Below are 27995 nucleotides of genomic sequence, written 5' to 3' on the forward strand. Positions count from 1 at the left end.
TTCAGGAAGACGCACAGTTTTAAGTAACCTAGCTCATTAAGGTGGTTTTGACATTCCAGAAGCCATATTGTAGCCACAGTGACTTACCTGAATAAATCTTCTAAAAAATCTTCCCTCTCTTCAACACGTATTTCATCTTTCCTAGATGTTTCAGAACTAAATAAAGTCTTCCCTTTATTATAATAAATCTAAGTAACTACAGTGTGGAGTAAACCAGGCCTAATTCTCAGATGCTCAGTTAAGAGAGATTCTATTTCTAAAATGTACAACCACAAGATTAATAATGGAGTCCTCTAACCCAGCATCTAGATGTAGCGAGGACCTTATGGCTACTCTAGGCTGAAACCAGAGTGCCATACAGGAATCTATGTCTTTGTATTAAAAACAGCGGCCTTTCATTGGTAGTGACTAATAAACTACATTATAATATTATAATAATGCATGCTTAGTAATGTACAGCTCTTGGCAACCCTTTGGACTTTTGCCCACTAGACTCCTCTATCTGTAGGATTTTTCAGGCAAAAATACTGAAATGGGTTGCCATTTCCTCCTACAGGGGATCTTCCCAACCCAGGAATCGAACCTGCATCTCCTGGGCCTCGTGTATTGCAGGCAGATTCTTTACCTGCTGAGCCATTGGCAAGCCTACATTTAATTTTAGATTTTTTAGGTTTAAAAAAATAAGATATTTGTTCTAAATTTAATATGCAATTACAAATGTATTCTGATATGACACTTTCATTTTTTTCATTTAATGAAGAATTCATTTCTCAGAGTTGATGTGCCTTTTATTTGTGGAAGGTCATCAAGAGGCCATTCCTTTCCTCTTATAATGCAGTTTACTTTGCACAACAGTCAGCCTTCACCAGCTGTTTACACTAATTTCTTTTTCCAAGCAATCCTTGGAAGCCTTTGATATGGTAGAACCACACTTACTGGTGCCATGAGGGAAATTGTGACTCTCTGATATAAAATGTTCTGCTTTGAATGAAAAGGATTCCCTAGAAGTGGATTTTAAATCCCTTTAGACATTTTCTGCTGGCTGATAACTCCACATTCATCATTTTGTGCATGATTATTACATGTGATATGCTTCAATAAAAGTTTTACAGGTGATTTTTAAGACCTGCATTTCCACAGATTAACACACTTTCCTGATTATTAGGATCTTCATTTTAATGATTTGCTTGCTAGCATTTTGTATTAGATTGTCCAAATTCACTTCAATGGTTGCCCCAGTTTACTCTTCCTCAACAATTATGTATTGCAACCTGCTATTCAAAGGAAACCATTTTTGTTGTTGGGCACCTGACAGGGGAAAAAGTATACATAACCATACACCTTCTATTTCTACTGTAGATGAGACCAAGCACTTAAATAATAATAGTAATAATTTAACTGATTATTTAAATACAATTTTTTATAATAATGATAAACGGGCAATTCTATTTCATAACTTCTTTTGCAAATAATGCAATGCATTACTTATCACGGTCAAAGAAGACTACTAGAGTTCACTAAGCAGAGTAAAATGAATATTACTGATCTCTTTAAAAGCTGGTCAGTTTAGAGTAGGGCTTTGCTTACAATAAGTTAGATGACCCTAGGCAAAGAAAAATAACATCTGTATTTTGCTAAATAAGAAATGGAGAACGCATTTTGTGCAGTGATTTTTCAGTTTAGTGGGGGTTTTTTTGATCAATTAAGTGCACAGTGACAGATTTTATTTTCTTGGGCTCCAAAATCACTGCTGATGGTGACTGCAGCTATGAAATTAAAAGATGTTTGCTCCTTGGAAGGAAAGCTATGACAAACGTAGTATATTAAAAAGCAGAGACATCACTTTCCCAATAAAGTTCCGTCTAGTCAGAGCTATGGTTTTTCCAGTAGTCGTGTATGGATGTGAGAGTTGGGCCATAAAGAAGGCTGTGTGCCGAGGAATGGATGCTTTCAAACTGTGGTGCTGGAAAAGACTCTTGAGAGACCCTTGGACCGCAAGGAGATCAAACCAGTCAATCCTAAAAGAAGTCAACCCTGAATATTCTTTAGAAGAATTGATGCTGAAGCTGAAACTCCAATACTTTGGCCACCTGATGCAAAGAACCAACTCATCAGAAAAGACCCTGATGCTGGAAAAGATTGAGGGCAGGAGGACATAGTAGTGACAGAGGATGAGATGGTTGGATGGCATCACCGACTCAATGGACGTGAGTTTGAACAAACTCTGGGAGATAGTGAATGACAGGGAAGCCTGAAGTGCTGCAGTTCATGGAGTCAGAGAGTCAGACACAACAGTGATTAAATAATAACAAAGGTACATAAACTGTGTGAAACAACACCTTCAGAATGAAACCATGGCGAAATGGTTGGCGTAGATTCTAACATTGTTGGTTACTGGTTTTGAGTTGAAGTTGGTGGAACTTTAATGCACAGTAAACGAATTTCGCTTTGCCACTTTTTTTGCTTTTCATTGTTTCAGATGCTTTTTTTCCCTCCAATGCTGCTGTAACCTCTGTCAAAATTCAAGTGAATATTGGATGCTCATTTTAATTTATTCTGTAAATGTCCAAAGATCTCATTCTCTGCTACTATTAGAAAATCAATAAAAGTGTTTATTAATTTTTAAGAACTGTGGGCATATTCAGTCCTTGATCCTGAAAGATGTACCTAGTTGCTTAGATAGAAAATAAATTTTACAATGTACAAAAAGACTGTAAAAAGCCTATAGTCTTAATAACATATACCACTTAAAAAAACAACGTTCTAATTTGAGCCTGGTAAACACAATGTAAAATGTGCATCTTTTAAAAGAATTTTTAAGAATTTAAAATGGGTCAGTTATTCAGCACAAATAAATAAGTAGACAAAAATCAGTAGATACCAGGGAAGCCCCTGTCTATTTTCCAACTTTCAGTTTCTTTATGAACATACATGGTGGCTAACTGGCTTCAGTGGTTGTTAATTGTGGTGCCTTCCATGGCTGAATGTTCTTCATTCAAGCTTGTTGGGCTACAGTAGACAAAGAATAATTTGTCATCCCTTTTTGGGAATGCATCTTTAAACCTTGAACTAGAACAATAATTGTAATATCTCAACTGATATATTAAGATGCATTTTATTAAAAATGAGAACTGATCCATTGAACAACAAAAATGGTTAAGGTAACCAACGAGTGAATTTCCTTTGTAAATGAATTTAGCCAGCTAAATTGAAATATGTTTAAATGATCTTTTACTTGTGGTTATTGTGCTACCAATAAATTGGACTTGTAGACTTTAATAAAATATGAGGTTTTATAAGAAATATTGCTGCATAAGTATAAGCATTGTATTGTTACTTATATATCAATAAGTATAACCATGCAACAGCCTCATCACTACTTCTTAAATTGTAGAGAACAAAATTCAGAAGAATCTTATAAATATAAACACACAAATTTGAGTATTCTTATTCAGCCAATTATTTAGGATGGCCAATTTTAGAAGAGGATATGAGATATCTACTATCTGTGATCTTTGGCAAATGACTAAATTTCAATAAGCCTCAACTTCATGTCTATCAATAGAAATAGTAACATTATCCCTGCAGTTTCCTTAAGGATTAAGTGAAATAGCATACAGATAACAGTGAGTAAGGTGTCTAACCTTCAGTGAGTGTTCAATAAGTAGATGTTAGTTTTCAAAGTAGCAAGAAAAAAATTGCTTAGATGAGGAATGGCTTTATTAGATGGAGGATAAATATAACAAGTGGTCTGCTGCTAAGTCGCTTCAGTCGTGTCTGACTCTGTGAGGCCCCAGAGACGACAGATTCTGGGATTCTCCAGGCAAGAACACTGGAATGGGTTGCCATTTCCTTCTCCAATGCATGAAAGTGAAAAGTGAAAGAAGTCGCTTAGTCGTGTCTGACTCCTAGCGACCCCATGGACTGCAGCCCACCAGGCTTCTCTGTCCATGGGATTTGCCAGGCAAGAGTACTGGAGTGGGTTGCCATTGCCTTCTCTGAACAAGTGGTCAATGAGTTCATAATTCTTTAAGCCTTTTATTTATAAAGCTTGAATATTCTCTTATCTAGCAGAATTGAAGAAAGGGGAAGTCAAAGATATATGTGTAGCTAAAGCATACATATATCTATTTACAAAATAATTAGAAAAAAAATGAAACAGAATGTAAAGTGAACTTTACTGTTTTTCCTGCTAATATAATAGACTAGCTATTCAGGGGAATACTTTTTCTTTTTTAAAATTTATTTATTTTAGTTGAAGACTAATTACTTTACAATATTGTAGTGTTTTTTGCTATACATTGATATGAATCAGCCATGGGTTTACATGTGTTCCCCATCCTGACCCCCCTCCCACCTCCCTTCCCATTCCATCCTTTTGTGTCATCCCAGTGCAGGGGAATACTGCTGATATTGAAAGCTAAATCGCAGATGAAATTTAAGACAAAAGAAAGCTTTACAGATGTGCATTGGGCCCACTGACAAAGCCAGAGAAATAAAGGTCATAACGATGTAAGAAATAAAGAAAGAAAAACTGTCCATGGGACACAGATAAGCTTTTCTCAGATGATCTGCCAATCTCCAGTAGAGGGGATCTTGTTTTTAATGAGTTTTTGGTTGTTTAGTTGCTCAGTCACGTGTGACTCTGCAACCTCATGGACTGCAGCATGCCAGGCTTCTCTTTAACAATAAAAATAAGACATAAAGGTTAGGACCTGAGCATGATGAAGATTGAGATTATAAACTTTTTTTCATAAAGCTGGAAACTCTAAAAACCTCTTACCAGAGTGAGTATGATAGGAAAAATATGCCTTGAAAATTAAATCACCTGAGAATTACTATCTGCAGACCTACTATCAAGGGGATTTTGAAGGTATATTCATATTACTTTTAGGGGCTCAAAAGTATCCAAGCAGAATGTCTTAAGGTGCTTCTATTAATATACGTTAGTGCCAGTGGACACTTAGCAGAAAAATCAGAGATACTCTTTGTGGGTCATGATCTAAACACAGATGTTAGAAAATCCTCATGCATAGAGCTGTAAAAAATATGAGTTCACAAAGAGAAATCAGAAAACATACAAAGTAACAAGCTACAAGCAGCCAAAGTAAGCAGAGACAAGCAATAGAATCAGGTCTTCATAGACTACAGATATTGAATGAGCAAATACAGAATATTAAATGTTTGTTTAATATGCTTAATTCTTAAAAAAAAATCATGTTAGATGTACAATGAGTACACTACTGCTATGAGCTAAATTAAGCCTCTTAAAGTTCCTGTTTTGAAGCCCTAACCCCTAGTACCTCAGAATGTGATTCTATTTGGAAACAGGACCTTTACAGAGGTAATTAAGTTACAATGTGACCATTAGGGTGAGTTCTGATCCAATCTTAATATGTCCTTATAAGAAGGACATACATCCCAGATGCACACACACAGAGAAAACTATGTGAGAACACCGTGAGCTGGCCGCCATCGGCAAGCCAGGAACAGAGGCCCAGAAGACAGTATTGGCCAACACCTTGATCTTGAACTTCCAGTCTTCAGAACTAAAATTTTTGTTTAAACCCTCCAGTCTGTAGTATTTTGTTATGGCAGCTCTAGCAAAATAATACAGTATATAAATGAACAGACACATAGAAAATAGACTTTTAGTATAAAAACAAATTAGATAATTCATGGAGATTAGCCTTAGAATTATCCAAAAGGCTCTTAAAGTTGAAGAATGAGGAGGACAAATTTGCCGTATGTCAAGATTTATCCATCAGCCTTACTAATTCAGACAGAGCAGAATGACTGCTTTGCTTGTGGCTCAGATGGTAAAGAGTCTGCCTGCAATGCGGGAGACCTGAGATCGATCCCTGGATTGGGAAGACACCTTGGAGAAGGAAATGGCAACCCATTCCAGTTTTCTTGCCTGGAAAATCCCGTGGACAGAGGATCCTGGCGGGCTGCAGTCTATGGGGTCACAAAAAGTCGGACACAACTGAGTGAGTTTCGTGTGTATATATATATGGCTGCAAGCATAGACAGTGGATGAAATAGTTATATGTGTAGTTTGTGACCCAGAAGTGGGTAGCGATTTATCCCATTTTCTTAGGACATGTTAGTTTACATTAGGTTTCTTGATGTCTCTCTTAGTTCAGTAATTAATACTTTCTTAAATTATCAGTTTGAATCAAAATTATATCACCTGATCTCCATATCATGAAGCTTTGAGGAAAGGGCTAACTAGTTAAAAGTGTTACTTGCAAAAATAACTCACCTATAGGAAAAAAAAATGAAATTAGATGTTTAAACATTGTTATAAACATTGTGAAAGCAATTTAACAGTACATACAGAGGGTAGAAATGAAGCAAATGATTATGTACCCAAGCCTGTGTCCTGACTCTTTTTCTAGTTGGTCTGCTGGAAGGGGAATTCTATTCTAATTGGTCTGTCAAGCAGGAAACATCTGCAATTAGACCTTCCTAGAGAAACACTTTAAAAATAAAAAATTCTCACAAAAAAGTCCTATGTGTCAACGGCGACTCTGATTAGATTTTAGTTCTGGGTTGTTACCATCTGAGAGAACTGCAATTTTTGGTTATACAATTCTCATTATTGACTTACATTTTATTCACTATTATCTAAAGACTTTAGTCATTTCCATGTGTGGTATTACCTAGCCATTTTCTCCATCTTATTTGAATATTCCAACTAGTCACTTAGGCCAATGGGTATGCTCTTAGGAGGGAACTATTGTACAAAAATTAGATGGGGAATTCTGAATACATAACTGCATTCCAAGCCTGGATTTGTGACTTTCAAAGAGAGGTGCTTGATCTTTTGGAAATTTGACTTCTAAATCTATAAAATATGGGTGATAATAATACTCCATAGGATTGTGGTGAGAATTAATTAACTCATGTGGAAGTATTTAGTATAGTATGTCACACATAATATTACTTAATGCATGCTGATTCTGGGATTTCTCTTGCTTATTTTTATTAAATTTAACTATTACTATCATTTCTTAACTTCTACCAGTAAATAATAATGTTTTTTGGTTTTGCCATCAATGATACTCATAATTATATTATCTGTGTATTCAAAAATTTAAAGGCGTTTCAATGCATCATAATCATTGCATCAAATTGTGAAACAGTAAGAGGTCAAAAACCAGAGCTGTGGCATTCCACAGCACACCTCATCCAGAGTAAATATCTACATATTCACATTGGAGATGGTTATTCAACAAGTAATTAAGATAATATATATTTTCATTATATCCAATGATTGTTTATCACTGTTACCCAAAGTTCTGATTTGCTGAAAAACAGTATAAAAAATTTTATGTTGAGTTTTTTGCATGTAAATCAGAGATTAAGAAAAAAAAATATAAGCACTGTAGTAGGAAAACAGTATAAAATATGATATAAAATATCGTGACATTTACAGTAACTGTTTATATCAACAATAACAATTGTGAATATAGTATTGTCACCATTTTATCTAATTACCTAGAACATGGAGACATTGATATCTCTAATTTTCTTGAAGAGATGTCTTGTCTTTCCCATTCTATTATTTTCCTCTATTTCTTTGCATTGATCACTAAGGAAGGCTTTCTTATCTCTCCTTGCTATTCTTTGGAAATCTGCCTTCAAATGGGTATATTTTTTCTTTTCTCCTTTACCTTTGGCTTCTCTTCTTTTCACAGCTACTTGTAAACCTCCTCAGACAATTATTTTGCCTTTTTGCATTTCTTTTTCTTGGGGATAGTCTGATCCCTGCCTCCTGTACAATGTCATAAATCTCTGTCCATAGATTTTCAGGTACTCTGTCTATCAGATCTAACCCCTTGAATCTATTTCTCACCTCCACAATATAATTGCAAGGGACTTGATTTAGGTCATACCTGAATGGTCTAGTGGTTTTCCATACTTTTTTTAAGTCTGGAGTTTGCAATAAGGAGTTCATGATTTGAGCCACAGTCAGCTCCAAGTCTTGTTTTTGCTGACTGTATAGTGCTTCTCCATCTTTGGCTGCAAAGGATATAATCATTCTGATTTCAGTGTTGACCATCAGGTTATGTCCATGTGTAGAGTCTTCTCTCGTGTTGTTGAAAGAGGGTGTTTTCTATGACCACTGTGTTCTCTTGGCAAGACTCTATTAGCCTTTGCCCTGCTTCATTCTGTACTCCAAGGCCAAATTTGCCTGCTACTCCAGGTATTTCTTGACTTCCTGCTTTTGCATTTCAGTCCCCCATAACAAGAGATACATCTTTTTTTGGCTGTTATTTGGCTTGTAGGTCTTCATAGAACCATCCAAATTCAGCTTCTTCAGTGTTACTGGTCAGGATATAGACTTGGATTACTGTGATATTGAATGGTTTGCCTTGGAAAGGAACAGAGATCATTCTGTTGTTTTTGAGATTGCATCCAAGTACAGCATTTCAGACTCATTCATTGACTATGAGGGCTACTCCTTTTCTTCTAAGGAATTCTTGCCTACAGTAGTAGATATAAAGGTCATCTGAGCTAAATTCACCCATTCTAGTCCATTTTAGTTTGCTGATTCCTAAAATGTAGAAATTCACTCTTGCCATCTCTTGTTTGACCACTTCCAATTTGCCTTGATTCATGGACCTAACATTCCATGTTCCTGTACAGTATTGTTCTTTAGAGCATCAGATTCTACTTCCATCACCAGTCACATCCACAGCTGGGTGCTGTTTTTGCATTGGCTCCATCTCTTCATTCGTTCTTGAGTTATTTCTCCACTGATCTACAGTAGCATATTGGGTACCTACCGACCCGGGGAGTTCATCTTTTAGTGTCCTATATTTTTGCCTTTTCAGAAATGGTAAGGGCTTCACAGAAGCTATTAAGAATAGGTTACAAGAACACACAGAAGAACTATACAAAAAAAGATCTTCATGACCCAGATAATCATGATGGTGTGATCTCTTACCCAGAGCCAGACATCCTGGAATAGGAAGTCTAGTAGGCCTTAGGAAGCATCACTACGAACAAAGCTAGTGAAGGTGATCGAATTCCAGTTGAGCTATTTCAAATCCTAAAATATGATGTTGTTAAAGTGCTGCACTCAATATGTCAGCAAATTTGGAAAACTCAGCAGTGGCCACAAGACTGGAAAAGATCAGTTTTCATTCCAATCCCAAAGAAAGGCAATGCCAAGAAAAATTCAAACTACCACACAATTGAACTCATTTCACATGCTAGTAAAGTAATGCTCAAAGTTCTCCAAGCCAGATTTCAACAGTACATGAACTGTGAACTTAACAAATGTTCAAACTGGATTTAGAAAAGGCAGAGGGACCAGTGATCAAATTGTCAACATCTGTTAGATTATTGAAAAAACAAGAAAGTTCCAGAAAACCATCTACTTCTGCTTTATTGACTATGCCAAAACCTTTAACTGTGTGGATGACAACAAACAGTGGAAATTTCTTAGAAATGGGAATACCAGACCACATGACCTGCCTTTTGAGAAACCTGTATGCAGGCCAGGAAGCAACAGTTAGAACTGGACATGGAACAACAGACAGGTTCTAAATCAGGAAAGGAGTACATGAAGGGTATATAATGTCACCCTGCTTATTTAACTTATATGCAGAGTACAGCATGAGAAACACTGGACTGGAAGAAGCACAAGGTGGAATCAAGATTGCCAGGAAAAATATCAATAACCTCAGATATGCAGATGACATCACCCTTAAGGTAGAAAGCAAAGAAGAACAAAGAGCCTCTTGATGAAAGTGAAAGTGGAGGGTGAAAAAAGTTGTCTTAAAACTCAACATTCAGAAAACTATTATCATGGCATCTGTTCCTATCACTTCATGGTAAATAGATGGGAAAATAATGGAAACAGTGAGAGACCTTATTTGGGGGGTCTCCAAAATCACTGTAGATTTTGATTGCAGCCATTAAATGAAAAGATGCTTACTCCTTGGAAGAAAAGTTATGACCAACCTAGACAGCATATTAAAAAGCAGAGACATTACTTTGCCAACAAAGGTCCATCTAGTCAAAGCTGTCGTTTTTCCAGTAGTCATGTATGGATATGAGAGTTGGACTATAAAGAAAGCTGAGCACTGAAGAATTGATGCTTTTCAACTGTGGTATTGGAGAAGACCCGAGGGTCCCTTGGATTGCAAGGAGATCCAACCAGTCCATCCTAAAAGAGATCATCTTGAACATTCTTTGGAAGGACTGATGCTGAAGATGAAACTCCAATACTTTGGCCACTTGATGCGAAGAACTGACTCAGTTGAAAAGACCCTGATGCTAGGAAGGACTGAGAGAGGAGGAAAAGAGGACAACAAGATAAGATGGTTGGATGGCATCACCAATTCAATAGACATGAGTTTGAGTAGTCCCGGGAATTGCTGATGCATAGGGAGGCCTGGTGTGCTGCAGTTCATAGGGTCACAAAGAGTCGGATATGACTGAATGACTGAACTGAACTGAAGACATTATTTCTCATAGTACTGCATTTCCTATTTAGGTTAATTTTAAGCTCTGAGAAAACCTGAATTTTCTCTTCTTCACCTTGGCAATTAGAAAATATAAAAGGTTTTATGTTAATAAAACACTCTTTAGTTTTAAAGTATTCAATTACAAATCTGAGTACATGTATATGAACGATATTTCTGAAGGGATATGCAGCTGGGACTAATTTACTTCTTCAAAGATCTGTTGAGATATGAGCAATGGACCAAAGCCTTGTGAACTGCCTCTGCACGCTATAATTATGTTGAACTATGTCTGAAAGTAACAAATATATAGGGAACAAAAAACCAGATATATCAGAGAACACAGAATGAGTGAATTTGTTAACTCTACAGACTGGATTTTAATTCTGTCAATCCTTCTAAAATTAGAGAAATACTGAAACTGATGTTAAACCAATAATTTAAAGGAACATATTAAAATTCTCTAAGCCAAATGAAGTACTTCAAAATAAAACTCTAAAGTGGCCAATGCAGATTGACCTACAAGCTCCCTAAGTGAGTAATTTAGCATAATATCCTTTTTTAAGTGATCAAGGTTAAGGGGAAACCAAACAATTTTCCAGTTTCAAAACTGATACTTTCAGTTGAAGCTTGTTTTTGTTCAGTCCTAAGTCACGTCTGATTCTTTGCGATCCCCTGGACTGCAGCATGCCAGGCTTTTCTGTTCTTCACTATTTCCTGGTGTTTAATCAAACTCATGTCCATTGAGTCAGTGATGCCATCCAACCATCTCATCCTCAGTCACCATATTCTCCTTCTGTCCTCAATCTTTCCCAGCATCAGGGTCTATTCCAATGAGTCAGTTCTTCGCATCAGGTGGCCAAAGTATTGGAGCTTCAGCTTCAGCATCAGTCCTTCAAGTGAATATACAGGATTGATTTCCTGTATTAATCTCCTTGATTTGATCTCCTTGCTGTCAAAGGAACTCTCAAGTGTCTTCTCCAGCATCACAATTTGAAGCCATCAATTCTTCTACACTCAGTCTTCTTTATGGTCTAGCTCTCACATCTATATGTGACTACTAGAAAAACTGAACCTTAGTGTGGCAAAAATCTAAACCATGGAGGCAAAGGCATGGGCCCAAGCCAAAAAGCACTTGTTATGGAAAGCTGGCTTGTTTTTTGATATGCTAAATGTAACCATCTCATCACAGTTTCACCACTCCCATTATTTCTTTCTTATAAATTAGACATCTTTCTAGAAAAACATTATACCAACTATATTAAAATAATTTTAGAAACAGAAAATAAAATCTGCTGTTATAGTATCAACCAGTAAAATTATTTTCATTTATTTCTATTTTTCTTATATTCTATCAATGTGAAAATATACTTTATATAGTCAGAGTATTACTGAAAATATGATTTTATATGCTAAAAATTATAATCTAATAGACTTTCATGTGGTTCATGATAATGATATTGCTACATCTTATTTTATCACATATTATAATATTATGCCATTTTGATATGTGTGTATATATATGTATTTATATACAATAATCTATAGCAATGGAAAAGACATTCCTTAATTTTTATATGTTTAAAATAGAAGTGCTTGTTTTTCTAGTTTAGGCACTGGCATAGTAAATATATTTTTGGAAAAAATATTTTTTCTTTATTTTTCCCTTTAGGATTATTAATATAAATATCCCTTTTGGGGTTCTTCACATTTTTTTTCTGAAATGAATATGCCAGAATTGAAAACTGCTGTAAAAATCAGCACCATCTGTCATTAATTGAGCACATGTTACTGTGCCAACTGTACAAGGGGCTGGGGATATAGCACTCACCTAGTCAGATAAGGTTCTTACTTTTATGGTATTTACGTTGCAGGCTTGGAGGCAGACCACAAACTATACATTTGAAAAATGCTTAACGTTGTCCCAGATAATAAAAAAAAACCTATGAAGGCACTTAGACTAATGGGATAAGGTATGTTTGAAAGGGAATAAGAATGGCAAATTTAATTGGGGAACGCTATGGAGGGTCTTTCTGAGTGAGAGGGTATGAAGTTTGAGACATCGGAAATGTGTGGAACATGGAAGGCATTGTTAGCCATGTAAAAGTCACTCACGGGATTCAGAACAGAAGGGGCATGATCCAAATTTATATTCTGAAAAGCTCATTCTGGCTATCATGTGGGCAATGGGATTTTTCAGGTAAGAAAAAAAAATAAAAAAGCAGAAAGCCCGAATTGGAGGTATTGTAGTATCCATGTGAGAGAGAATGGGGGCTTGAACCATGATATGGAACACTGTGGTAGAAGAGAATGGACTGGAGTTGTATTTTGCAGATCAAGTTAGTTGTGCTCAGTGATAAATTAGAATGGGTATGTGAAAGCATGAAAAGTTGCTGAAGTAATAAACATCAGTGTGCTCACTCTCAAGAACTCAAGGGTATTTCACCAAGAAATTTTCCTTGCTAATTAATAGTGAAAGAAAAAATTTAAAAAAAGCATCAAAGCAAAACAAACACAAACTTCAACATTTTCCGAGTCAATTTCTCCTCAGTTCAATTCCATTCAGTCACTCAGTTGTGTCCAACTCTTTGTGACCCCATGGACTGCAGCACGCCAGGCCTCTCTGTCCATCACCAACTCCAGGAGTCTACCCAAACTCATGTCCATTGAGTCGGTGATGCCATCCAACTATCTCATCCTCTGTTGTCCCCTTTCTCTTCCTGCCCTCAATCTTTCCAAGCATCAGGGTCTTTTCAAATGAGTCAGCTCTTAGCATCAGGTGGCCTAATAATCTCCATATTTCACACTTATTTTCAAAATTAAAATAAAAACAAGAGACAAAATGTGTATTTTATGAATCATCTATTGCCTTGAGGCAGCACTAAGGAACATCTGTAATTATTCTACTGTATGTGGTAAAGCAACTTTGAAACCTGTCTAAATCTACTGAAGACCTACTTATTATAATGCAAACTCACCCAAGTTGATGAAGCAGTGACCCTTGATCCCTCTTTTATCCTCTGTCAATAATTTGAAATGTCATTTAGAAAGGTAAGAAATGAGAACTTGATTAGACTCTCTCAGGAAAGAGATATACTTAACATTGTGTGTGTGCATAGCATATATAAATTCATGTATCTATCTAATATGAACCATTTCAACTGTAATTCCTATTTGACAGTTAACTGCATCACTTGGAGATGAAGTTATGGAGAATGGAGCAATGACAATAAGAGATCAGAATTTACTGTTAAATCTTTCCAGAGGAAGTTTATTAAAATGGGTTTGTTGAGTTGCACTGAGTTTATTACCAAGAGGCCTTAGTGTTCAGTAACTACCATCCGTCATTCCAGGTCAGGTCCCAGGGAAGAAATGCAGGAGATGAGGTCAGGAAAATAGAAATATTCTTTATTAGCTTAGTGGACTTTGTCTACAAAATCCAGCTTAATCTTTTACTGGACTAAATTAGATTACTTGATAATATAAAGGCTCTTCATCTTTGATTATGGGTAGATGGATATACAACATACAAATCACTTCTGGTATTTTTCCCTAAAACCTATACCCGAGTCTTGGACCATTAACCCCTGCTGGCCTGTCTGAAGTGAAGTGGAAGTCGCTCAGTCATGTCCAACATTTTGCAACCCTATGGACTATACAGTCCATGGAATTCTCCAAGCCAGAATAGTGGAGTGGGTAGCATTTCTCTTCTCCAGCAGATCTTCCAACCCAGGGATCACCAACCCAGGAATGGAACCCAGATTTCCCACATTGCAGGTGGATTGTTTACCAGCTGAGCCACAAGGGAAACCCAAGAATATTGGAGTGGGTGGTCTGTCTACATTGAAGAAATTACTCATATTTCTCCTATACTGATGTAAATGGTATTGTTAAAGCATGAACCATCAGACACATTCAGTGTCTCTTTCTGCCTTTTAGAAGAGAAGAAATAATAAGAATTGTAGTTACATTATTCTATTAATATAAGTGTCAGAGCAGAAAGCAAGCTAATGGGAACTTAGATTTAATTTTTTTTTATAATGAAGAGAAGAGGCCAGATCTTTATAATTTGTCAGAAATCAATCATTGAAATTACCCATTTTCAAATATTGCTCTTTTAGTTAGAAAGGTCATCTCCTTTTTCAAAAAAGGTGATGTTGCTTTTTCTTCCTACCCTTCCTGCAGAAAGAACAATAATTTGATGCTCATGTTACTGTTTAAATCACTTATTCAGGTTTTATGGAATGCTTTGATGTTCCAAATAAAGCTCATTATACTGCAGATCAAAGAGAATGATGCTTTCATCAAAGAAATACAATACACCAATTAGCATTTCATTTATGGGTATATATATATATTTTTCTCCTTCAGTTCAGTTCAGTCACTCAGTCGTTTCTGACTCCTTGCGACCCTATTGACTGCAGCATGCCAGGCTTCCCTGTCCATCACCAATTCCTGGAGCCTACTCAAACTTATGTCCATCACATTGGTGATGTCATCCAACCACCTCATCCTCTGTCATCCCCTTCTCCTCCTACCTCCAACCTTTCCCAGTATCAGGATCTTCTCCAATGAGTCAGCTCTTCTCATCAGGTGGCCAAAGTATTGGAGTTTCAGGTTTAACATCAGTCCTTCCAATGAACACCCAGGACTGATCTCCTTTAGGATGGACTGGTTGGATCTCCTTGCAGTCCAAGGGACTCTAAGGGACTCTGAAGAGTTTTCCGCAACACCACAGTTCAAAGCATCAGTTCTTCAGCACTCAGCTTTTTTTATGGTCCAGCTCTCACATCCATACATGATCACTGGAAAAACCACAGCCTTGACTAGATGGACCTAAGTCCCATTAGTGCCTACGGTATGCCCAGAATATGTGATAGGATTAAGTACATATGTTTCTAGTGATAGATGAATAGAACTGAGAAAGGTAAAACGTGCTGAGGACAGAAGGTACTAAAATTTTATCCCTATCTTAAAATGCTTCATATCATTACTAATACTAATATTAATAGATAATATTAAGCATCTATCTTATTCAACAGTTTCTTCCTCTTGAAAATATCTCATAGACTAAGTTAAGATGGTTAAGCAAATTATAGAGGGAACTATTCTTTTTCTTCCATAGCTGAGATTGGAAATCTAAGTCTAAAAGATTAGATTCCAGCTGGGGAAAGGAACACAACTGTCACACATGACTCGGGGTCATCTAAAGAGAATGCCATCTGGATGCACTCTGAAGGGCAGCAGCAGCATTCCCTCCACAGGAAGGTTCTGTGTTTGCTTGTAGGAACTATATGCACAATCTATTGATACAAAGCTGAATTTCACTCCACAGGCACTTGGAGTTGGCGTAAGCCTGAGTTCTGATTGAAGTTTCTACTCGTGAATTTATGATCTGCCTCATTGTTCAAGTCAAGACTATGAGTCTTGCTTCAGTTCTCTTGTCCTCTGGGGAACTGATTCATTTGGAATCCGAAAAGAATGTTTAAAATTCACTATTGCTCATGTTCTCCCACCTCATTTCTAAAAAGCACTGCACTGCTTTCCCCCAGACTACCATCTAATCCCCAAATGATTATCACATGACATCCCCCGCCCAGTTCCTGGCTTAGATAAATTATATCCCTTAATACTACTTGAAAACTTCTACTGGATTCATGAAAACTGATTTCTTATGGGATACAGATTTCAAAAGTATTTTAATATGGTTCCTTCTTACACTTTAAAAAGAGGCAGAAGACTTAGGTGACATATTTCTGTGGGAGACCTGGGTTCGATCCCTGGGTTGGGAAGATCCCCTGGAGAAGGGAAAGCCTACCCACTTCAGTATTCTGGCCTGGAGAATTCCACAGACTGTATAGTCCATGGGGTCACAAAGAGTCAGACGCGACTGAGCGACTTTCACTTTTCACTTTTTCTGTGAGCATCTTTTAGAGTTTCAGTGTATTAGTTATCTATTGCTACAAAACAGATTGCCATAGCACTCCATTGCCTAAAATGATAAACATTTATTGTGTCACTTTTTCTGTGGGTCAGAAACTCCAAAGCAAATTTGTTGGATGATTCTGGCTCAGGTTCTCTCATCATGATGTAGTCAACTTGTTGGCCTGGGTTCCCATCATCTGAAAGCTTGACTGAAACCGATTGGTACCAAAATAGTCCTCTGACAGGGATGTAGGCAGGAAGCCTCAGTTCCTTGTTGTCTGTTGGGCAGTTCTTTGCCACACAGAACCTCTCCTTATGGCTGCTTGACTCCGCAGCTGACTGTCCCCAGGGAGAGTGATCTACGAAAGGGGTCAGAAGAGGCAGTGCCTTTTGTGATCTAGTCTCTGAAGTCTCACACACTGTGTCTCCACCATGTTCTACTCATTAGAAGCAAATCATTCAGTGTAGTTCTTGTTCAAGGTAAAGGGGATCAGATTCCACCTTTAGAGGAGAGGAGAATAGAATAATTTATGGACCTATTTCAAAAGCATTGCATGATAGAAAGGGCTGGATCTCCTTTGAATCTGGCTTTTGTAGTGTTCTTACAACCTGGAGGAGCTCCTTCACTCTATTTTAGTATTCAAAGTAGAACATTTACATGCCCATGACGGAAAATTTAAATGCATGAGATTTATACATGTTTGAATGTAATAGTCAGTGCACAAGATGCTATACAGAAATAGTCAAGTACATAAGAGTTTATTGTGTACTATTTTCAGCACCAATAATATGTAGTTCAAAAGGCACTTATCTTAATGTCAAAGACAGAAATTAAATCTATGTAGCATCTTTCCTGGCAAGGAGACCTCAGGCAAGTTACATTATCACTTTGCATGTCAGTTGCTTCATTTACTTAAATGAATTCTCACAATAACTCTGTGAGGTGTGTATTATTAGCCCCATTTTATAGAAGACAAAATTGAAGCTCAACAGTATTGCAACTAGAAAGTGATAGAGTCAATATTCCAACGCAAGTTTTGTTGATTTATGCCAATGCTGCTTTGCTCTCTCCTGTACCTTCGAGGGAAGAGAGAAAATGTATAAATTACTCAGTGATGCAGCATATATGAGGCATTTAGTATTTTATTTCTAATAAGATTAGCATGCATATAAAAAGATTCTCCTGAATATGTTATTCCTATTGAGAAACAATAACTTTATGTTTATATTAATCAACAGAATTTTAAATACCAGCAATTTCTAAAGATGTTTTTTAACTTAAAATTTTGAGTTAGGATAATCAGTCAAACGATAGACTACATGATAGTGGTAGTCTGTTCATTGCCTTGGTCTGTGATTTCTTATCACAGGCTGAAGTAGTATTGAGGGAAGTGATTCATAGCTTAGTTCTACCAATGCTCTCCATGCAAATGCCAGATCAGTGGTGCTTTTGGATAGTTTATATCTGCCTCCTTGATTCAAAACCCAGATTCATCAAGTATCTTGATTATGCTATAGATAGAAAAATGGATGTAAGTAAGGTGACCTTTATACACGGATGCCCTGTGTTCATTCACTGTATTCTGCTTTGGACCAAGTATTGAATACTGTAGTTGAATAGCCTGAAATGAAGCTATTCAAATTAAGACGTATTCTAAAAGCTTAGATGGATGCTTGATAACTGAAAATTATTAATTATGCTTTGAACCATCGAGGTTTACCAGAAAAAGTTGAATTTATTGAATATTTAAGCTACTCAGTTTTCTTACATTCTTATGCATTCAGCTAGAAGTATCAGGTAGAGAATCAAATGCTGTCAAAGGAAGGGGCATTGACCAAACAAAGTCTAGAGAGGGACACCATGACCCTGAATGCTGGTCTGTTTCCTTCAGGCCGTAGCTAGCTTGTATTAGAGTGTGACAAGCTACAGAACTATTGAGTATTTAATCTTACTGTAATTCATCACACGACAACATATGGAGGTGGAAAAAGTGATCAATTTTAGAGTTTGTTTTTAATATGTAAGAAGGAGGTTGTATACCGGGCAAGTATAAATCAAAAGGTAATAAATGTCCCAGAAGATTTTAACAAATGTAAATTGCTATATAAATATTAAATAAATTACACAATATTTTTAGGCTCTGAAACATTGAATCACTTTGCAAAGGACTAAATGTCAAATAAATAATGCATGTTTATACATATTTCTTCTATGGACGATTATTACAACTTTAGCAACACTGTTTGCTTTAAAATTTTTATATCCAATGCATATTCATTTTTGGCACTTACCACATACAGCATGATTTTCTTTCAATCACCAATCTTCAATTCTCCAGGGAGCAATGTGAAACTTGAAGCTTCTGTAGCAAGTGGTCTCTCTCCCTTTTGAAGATTGCTAAAGGAAGCTGAAGAATGGGATGATGGTCCTCGGAAAATAGTGGCCCTCAGTATTTGTATGTAGAAGGAATTTGGTTGAACCCAAGTTCAAAGGGAGACTTGGAGAATAAAAATTCATATATTGACAATCTATGTCCTCGGGGGATTATGTGAAAGGAAGTGTGGAAGGAAGAAAACTGTCTTGGTAAGAAAGATATTCCAGTCTGATAATAATACCCAAGTTATATCCATAGCTGTTTCATTATTATTATCATTATCACTGATGTTTTGTGTACTTAAATTATGGCAGGTTTTCATAAATTATTTCACCTTCAAACCTCACCCCCAGTGCCACAGATTTCTACCCTCATGTTTATAGATGAGGGATTTGTCACTCAGAGCAGTGACACTCTGAGACAACTGACTGCCGTCACACAGCAGGGGAACAGCAGTGGTTTTATGTAATCCCAGATTGTCCAACACTAAGACAACGCTGCAGATGTACCCTCCTGACTACCTCTGTGCTGTGCTTTTTAAGACAGCCTGAATCCTTTTCAGTGCCATAAGTCTTGAATGTCTTCTTTTAGGGTGCCCCCTGGAGTATAACCCCCCTGGAGGTTACCTCTCTTGCAGAGTTGCTGAAGGGGCTCAGCATGGCTATCAGTCAGATACACTGGGATATATATTTTCCTTTGCATCCCTCTGACTGAGCAACCCATATGCTGCTACAATACAGGCTGGGATGTAGTGAAGCATTTACTTGTTTCAGCTATGTCAGAGACATGGGTTTGATTTCTGGGTTGGGAAGACGCCCTAGAGTAGGAAACGTCAACCCAGTCCAGTATTCTTGCTTGAAAATTCCACGGACAGAGGAGACTGGTAGGCAACAGTCCTTGGAATCAGATCACAAAGAGTCGGACATGACTGAGCACGTTCACACATAAACACACACGCACACACACATCTGAGGAAACAACCAGGATAGGACTAGGTCTCTCCTGATGCAGACAATGGGATCTGCAGGGATCCCAAAGTCCTCAGGGATCAGGGACTTCAGAATGAGAAGAGTCTTGAGAGAATGCCATGCTGTCAGGAATATGATTTTCAGTAGGCAAAAGGAAAGAATTCTGATTGGAATGTAAAATGAACATTGTGGGGAGGGGAATGTCTGCACATTTTCAAAATTTGGCAAAGGACAGTGAGATTTATGGGGATGTACTGAAGGACTGGCTGGGATTGGTGCTAGAATTCCAGAACATTATCTCAGCACCTTAAACAGGCTTGTAAAACACTGGAGCAGGAAACTGCGTAGACTGCTTCATTATCAAAGCTTCAATCCACAGAAGAAATGTCTTATGCAGAAATTACATGAAGAGGTCAGTAAGGAATCACTGAAGAGGTCAGTTTCTAGAATCAGAGCACCAAGTGAGAGAAGTTGACTTGATGTCCACCTGTCCATTTACTGCATTTGGCTGACTTATCACAGAGCTGACCAAGGGGAAGGTCTTCATCCACAGCTGGGGACTAGAAGGGGACTGAGTGGTTTAGCTTTTGTGTAACAGGCATCAGAAAAAGGCAGTTATGCCATTAAATATCATGATGATAAATGAACTCAATTTCTTATGTTGACATTCAATAATCTGCAGATGTAAGCACTTTGTCAATAATACAGCTGAAATTTATGAACATTGTTTATAGTTTTTATTCCTAAACAGTGAATGTTTGGATGTTTAAAAACCTGTTTGTAAATTTTACATGTAAAATCTAAATTAAAATGATTATTTCTATTTTTTATTGTCGGGTTTTTGTCTTTGATTCTAAACCATAATGTTTTTGTTCTAGTTACATCTTTACCTAATGCATCTCTATCACTAAATAATATAAATTAGTCAAAATTGATATATGATAATGTTAATAAAATGACAATACCTATCATTTGAGGATTTGATGAAACTGAGTGTGATTAAAAAGTGCCTCATATGAATTACTATGCTTAAGTCCCATGATGCCCTATCTGAACAGGTGGCTTTATTAGTTTCTAGAGAGATTCAGTAAACTCATCTGTGATTATAGGTAAGAAGGAAGCATACCAAGATGCAAACCAAGGCCGTTTAACTCAAAAGGCTTATTCTCAACTGCTGGCAGTATTATAAAATGTAGATACATACCCTACCACTATAAGATTCCTCAAACCCTCTGTCTCATTATGTTTTCAAAAGTCAACTTTTCCCTGAAATGAGAGGGAGGACAGTTATTTATTTTTTTTGATTGCCCACCTATCTTGTCTTTCTGCCGATTCACTAAGACAGTCTAAAAGTTAGTTAAAATACTCCCATTTGTTTCAAGCAAAAAATCCATAAGTTTCTAATTCACCGTTTTTATTTTGGCCTTTTGAATAAAAATATATCTTAAAAATTTCAATATATGTGTTCCTTTTAACTTTTCTGGGGGTGTATGGTTGTTTATGATAGTTTCTGCTGTACAGCAAAGTGAATCAGCTATATGGACACATATCCCTCCCCTGACCTCCTCCCACTCTCTCCGTCCAACCCATTTAGGTCATCACATAGCACTGAGCTGAGCAACCTGTGCTTTAGAGCAGGTTCCCACTAGCTATCTATTTTACACGTGGTAGTGTATCTATGGGGCTTCCCAGGTAGCTCGGCTGGTAAAGAATCTGCCTGCAATGCCAGAGACCCCAGTTTGATTCCTGGGTTGGGAAATTCCCCTGGAGAAGAGATAGGCTATCCACTCCAGTATTCTTGGGTTTCCCTGGTGGCTCAGAGGGTAAAGAATCCACCTGCAATGTGGTAGACCTGGCTTCAATCCCTGGAGGTGGGCATGGCAATTCACTCCATATTTTCTTACCTGGAGAATCCCCATGGACAGAGGAACCTCATGAACTAAAGTCCATGGGGTCGCAAAGAGTCAGACATGACTGAGCAACTCAGCACGACACAGCACAGTGTATTTATGTCAATCCCAGTGTCCCAATTCATCTGCTCTCCCTCATCCCCCCGGTGTCCACATATCTGTTCTCTGTGTCTGCATCTCTATTTCTGCCCTACAGATGGTTCATCTGTACCATTTTTCTAGATTGCAAATATATGTGTTAATATACAATGTGTTTCTCTTTCTGACTTAATTCACTCTGTATGACAGTCTTTAGGTCCACCAATATCTCTACAAATAATCCAGTTTTGTTCCTTTTAATGACTGAATAATAGTTCATTGTGTATATGTACTACATCTTCTTTATCCATTCATCTGTTAATGAATATTTAGGTTGCTACTGTGTCCTGGCTCTTGTAAATAATGCTGCGATTAACTCTTTTTTTTCTTTCTTTTTATTGGAGGATAATTTCTTTACAATATTGTGTTGGTTTTCTGCCATACATCAACATGAATCACCACAGACATACATATGTCCCCTCCCTCCCGAACCTCCCTCCCATCTCCCTCCCCATCTGAACGCTATATTAATGCATGCCTATGGAATCTGGAATGATGGTGCTGATAAACCTATACGCAGAGCAGCAGTGGAAATGCAGACATAGAGAACAGACTTGTGAACACAGTGGGGGAAGGAGACGGTGTGATAAACTGAAAGAATGGCATGGAAACATATATATTACCAAGTGTAAAATAGATAACAGGTGGGAATTGCTGTGTGATACAGGGAGCTCAACCCAGTGCTCTGCGATAAACTTTTTAAAAAACATACCAGAAATATCTGAAGCTTGAAAATTTACTACAAGGTATCTACCAGGAACAAGATAGATGAAAAATCTACTCTGTCTAGAAAGGAAAATCTTAGAACTTCAGCCTCAAAATACTAAAGTAAACAGGAAGATAAGCCAGCCTAAGTTATATTTCACTTAATTGATTTTGTTGTTTTGAAAATATTTGTAAATGTCATACTGGTGAGCTGGGCTTGATCGACACTTGCTCAGTTAAATGCTTAATTTAATAACAGCAAAGATTATCCTATGCCTCCTCCCACTATTCACCACCCCAATACTTGTAACTTTATGTGCTACCTGTGCTTATTCACGGGAGAAGGCAATGGCATCCCAATCCAGTACTCTTGCCTGGAAAATTCCATGGATGGAGGAGCCTGGTAGGCTGCAGTCCATGGGGTCGCTAAGAGTCAGACACGACTAAGCGACTTCACTTTCACTTTTCACTTTCATGCATTAGAGGAGGAAATGGCAACCCACTCCAGTGTTCTTGCCTGGAGAATCCCAGGGACCGGGGAGCCTGGTGGGCTGCCTTCTCTGGGGTCGCACAGAGTCGGACACGACTGAAGTGACTTAGCAGCAGCAGTGCTTATTCACTGAGTCATGCCTGACTCTTTGAGACCCCATGGACTGCAGCCCGCCAGGCTTCTCTGTCCATGGGGATTCTCTAGGCAAGAATACTGGAGTGGGTTGCCATGCCCTCCTCCAGGGAATCTTCCCAACTCAGGGATCAAACCCAGATCTCCTGCATTGCAGGGGGACTCTTTACCTACTGAGCCACCAGGGAAGCACAGGACAACTCTGCAAGGGGCCCTAGTGAAGGACCATCCTGAAGTTCAGTTCTTTGATGCAGATATTTCCAGAATTCTCAGAAAGCTTGTTTGTTTTGTCCTTTGAGGCCCATTTTAGACCTGTTTCTGGAATTAAAAGCAGAAATGCTCATTGTCACTTCATGCTACACAATACACTTTTTAGATGACAGATGTCTTAGTCACAATTTACTTAGTCTCAGCATTTTACTTAAAAATTAGGGTACTGGAAAATAATAAGTACCCACACACTAACTGTAACTGGAACCCACATTGCCTGACTTTCAGGTAACAATAAAACTCTGTTACCTACGTTTTTCTTCCTGAACTTGAGAATCTAAGCTCAACTTTATCTTAGGAATTTTCACATTTGTATCTTACATATTAAATGGAATTGGTTTTATAATGACTTACTATATCAAACTGGAGAAGGACATGGCACCCCACTCCAGTACTCTTGCCTGGAAAATCCTGTGGACAGAGGAGCCTGGTGGGCTTCAGTCCATGGGGTCGCTAAGAGTCGGACACGACTGAGCGACTTCACTTTCACTTTTCACTTTCATGCATTGGAGAAGGAAATGGCAACCCACTCCGGTGTTCTTGCCTGGAGAATCCCAGGGACGGGGGAGCCTGGCTAGCAGGTAGCACAGTGACCCCAGAGACGTCGCAGAGAGTTGGACACAACTGAAGTGACTTAGCAGCAGCAGCAGCAGCATATCAAACAGAAGATACAATTATGACAACATTTTCAGGATTTCTGGCCTTTAAATGGATTAGATTGATCTTTTAGAATTAAATAGAAATGGGGAGGAGATATTGGAAGAATATTAAGTAACATTAAAAAATACATTTTTCCCAGCACAGTGTGAATGTCAGACAGTGGAAATATGTAATATACTAAATCTCATATTTTTTTCAAAATTTCCTATCAAAAAAGAGAAAGAGAACATACTAAAAGAATCCAAGGTTCTTTGGGGATTCTCTCTCCGACATCCCCAAAATATTTATATCTATGTATTAGTTAGCAATACTATTGCCGTTATAATAACTTACCACAAATAACATGACATTAGACAAATAGGAAACGGAGTATGTTAAGGGTGCATATTGTCACCCTACTTATTTAACTTCTATGCAGAGTACATCATGAGAAACGCTGGGCTGGAGAACAAGCTGGAATCAAGATTGCTGGGAGAAATATCAATAACCTCAGATGTGTAGATGACACCACCCTTATGGCAGAAAGTGAAGAACTAAAGAGCCTCCTGATGAAAGTGAAAGAGGAGAGTGAAAAAGTTGGCTTAAAGCTCAACATTCAGAAAACTAAGATCATGGCATCCGGTCCCATCACTTGATGGCAAATAGATGGGGAAACAGTGGAAACAGTGGGTAACTTTATTTTTCTGGGCTCCAAAATCACTGTGGATGGTGATTGCAGCCATGAAATTAAAAGACGCTTACTCCTTGGAAGGAAGGTTATGAATAACTTTGACAGCATATTAAAAAGCAGAGACATTACTTTGCCAACAAAGGTCTGTCTGGTCAAGGCTATGGTTTTTCTAATAGTCTTGTATGGATGTGAGAGTTGGACTATAAAGAAAGCTGAGCAGAGAAGATTTGATGCTTTTGAACTGTGGTGTTGGAGAAGACTCTTGAGAGTCCCTTGGACAGCAAGGAGATCCAACCAGTCCATCCTAAAGGAGATCAGTCCTGGGCGTTCATTGGAAAGACTGATGTTGAAGCTGAAAGTCCAGTACTTTGGGTACCTGACTCAAAGAGCTGACTCATTTGAAAAAACCCTGATCCTGGGAAAGATTGAAGGTAGGAGGAGAAGGGGACAACAGAGAACAAGATGGTTGGATGGCATCACTGACTCAATGGACATGGGTCTGGGTGGACTTCAGGAGCTGGTGATGGACAGGGAGGCCTTGCGTGCTGTGGTTCATGGGGTTGCAAAGAGTCGGACATGACTGAATTGAATTGAAACATGTAATGGGTTGGCTAAAGTTCATTTGGGTTTTTTTCTAGAGTCTTACAGAAAAACCCAAATGAACATTTTTGCCAACTCAATATTTATTCTCTCATAATTCTGGAGGCCAGAAGTCCCTCACTTTCCAGGGTTTTGGCAGTTCTACTTCCATCTGGAGACCCTTGGGGAGAGTCTCCCTTCTTGTTTCTAGCTGCCTATAGTTATTAGCATGTCTCCTTCCCCACATGGCTCCAGCCTTTTGTTTCTTTTCCTTTTATCACACTTCCTACTACTATTCTTATCTCCCTGCATCTCTTTTACAAGAACTTTTACAATTAACTTTGAGTCTACCCATAGGGTCCACTGAGATAATATCCCATCTCAAGATCCTTAAGCTAATTTCTGCAAAATTTCCTTTCAATAACATACTCAAAGGTTCTGGAAATTAGAATGTGTTCATCTTGCAGTGGGGTAGGGTGGTGAGCATAATTCAGCCTACTCTGATCTACTGTGAACTTGATAATCTTATTTTGGCTATGCCTCACAGATTTCATGAGGATTGGTGTTTAAAGTTTGTTCTTTTTCCTGCTGTGACTTCTGTTGGCCCTCCCAGTTACAACACTGCTGTGAGGGAGTGATAGGATTTGTTGTGACAGGAATCCTTTGGTAAAAGGTCAACACTAATCCTATAAACCAATGTGTTATCTCAACTCATTGTTAACAATAAAAATACGCCCAGGAAATGAGACATGAGTCTGCAAGCATTCTATCATTAGAAGTCAATCATTTCAATAGCTTTCTTATTCCTTTACATTTTCCAAATTCATACAAAAATTTATGCCAGCTTAACCCAGGCAGCAAATAAGTAGATGAGAGTGAGAATTAACCTTAATTAAAACCTTAGGATAAGCATAAATTCCATAACCAAATATCTTTGAATGCCCATATTTCATGTACTGATTTTATTTCTAGAGAGTCATTAGTAAGTACCTTTTGTTTTTCACTGTTTTCTATGTTCTTCATTTACTGTATTCATATATATATATATATAAAATATGTGTGTGCATATACATATATGTATATATATATACAAGTCTAGCATATGAGAACTATAAATGTTTGTACCATCTTTTATGTTTGGTTACTCAAAACAGAGAACAGTGTTATTTTAACACAGAGAACATTTGTTGATTACATTTAGAGCTATGTTTTCTTAAAACAATATGAAATAATATATTTATGAATATGTTCTGTGAGAATTTGTTATGGAAATTTATGCTTATATGCATAAAGCTGTATGATGAATGCATGCTAAGTCACTTCAGTTGCGTCCAACTCTTTGTGACACTATAGTCTGTAGCCTGCCAGGCTCCTCCGTCCGTGGGATTCTCCAGGCAAGAATATTGGAGTCGGTTGCCATGCCCTCCTCCAAGGAATGTTCCCGGTCCAAGGATCAAACCCATATCTCCCGTGTTTCCTGCATTGGCAAGTGGCTTCTTTACCTCTAGTACCACCTGGGAAGCTCCAAGCTGTATGATGCACGTTGGGAAAGAGGATCTTCAAAAGCAAGTGGAAGCTTGTCACGTAGATCCTTCTCCCCCTAAAGAAGGTGCCTCAACAGAATAAGTGTATAAAAACTATACCAGCTCATGAAACATGAGTGTGAAGATTGGAGATGGGGGGTGTGAATATGGAACAAAACAGAGGTTCAGTTCAGTTGCTCAGTCATGTCCAACTCTTTGCGACCCCATGAATCACAGCATGCCAGGCCTCCCTGTCCATCACCAACTCCCAGAGTTCACCCAAACAGGCAAATTTGGCCTTGGAATATGGAATGAAGCAGGGCAAAGGCTAATAGAGGTTTGCCAAGAGAACGCACTGTTCATAGCAAACACCCTCTTCCAACAACACAAGAGAAGACTCTACACACGGACATCACCAGATGGTCAACACTGAAATCCAATTGATTATATTCTTTGCAGCCAAAGATGGAGAAGCTCTATACAGTCAGCAAAAACAAGACTGGGACCTGACTGTGGCTCAGATCATGAACTCCTTATTGCCAAATTCAGACTGAAATTGAAGAAAGTAGGGAAAACCACTAGACCATTTAGGTATGACCTAAATCAAATCCCTTATGATTAGACAGTGGAAGTGAGAAATAGATTTAAGGGACTAGATCTGATAGACTGAGTACCTGATGAACTAAGTAAGGATGGAGGTTTGTGACACTGTACAGGAGACAGGGATCAAGACCATCCCCATGGAAAAGAAATGCAAAAAACTGGGGTTAGATAGACTCTATTCTAAACAGGATCATTGTGATAACATTAAAAGCTTTTAAATTCACTTCTAAGCATATGTCAACAATGACTCCTTTCCTGCGGTCACCATTGTAGGACAGCAGGAAAGCCAAATGTCTTAAACCCCGTCAGTACAGCATGTCTGATGGTTGATCATCCTTTGCCTGAAAATGAGTCACTGAGCATGAATTATTTTCAAGGCACTAAAAGCCAAAAGATGAACAAAATGCAGAGTGGTAAAACTTGTTTTTATCAAAATGAGTCATAGTTTTAAGTTCAGAACAAGGAATATCAAAGTACAGATCATTAAAGCCTTTGCTGAAGCTATATTTAGGGACAGTTTTTCCATGTTAAAAAGATTCACACAATTTTCAAGCTTGCCACTGATC

This window comes from Bos javanicus, chromosome 10, assembly GCF_032452875.1.
Source record: "Bos javanicus breed banteng chromosome 10, ARS-OSU_banteng_1.0, whole genome shotgun sequence".
Classification (NCBI taxonomy): domain Eukaryota; kingdom Metazoa; phylum Chordata; class Mammalia; order Artiodactyla; family Bovidae; genus Bos; species Bos javanicus.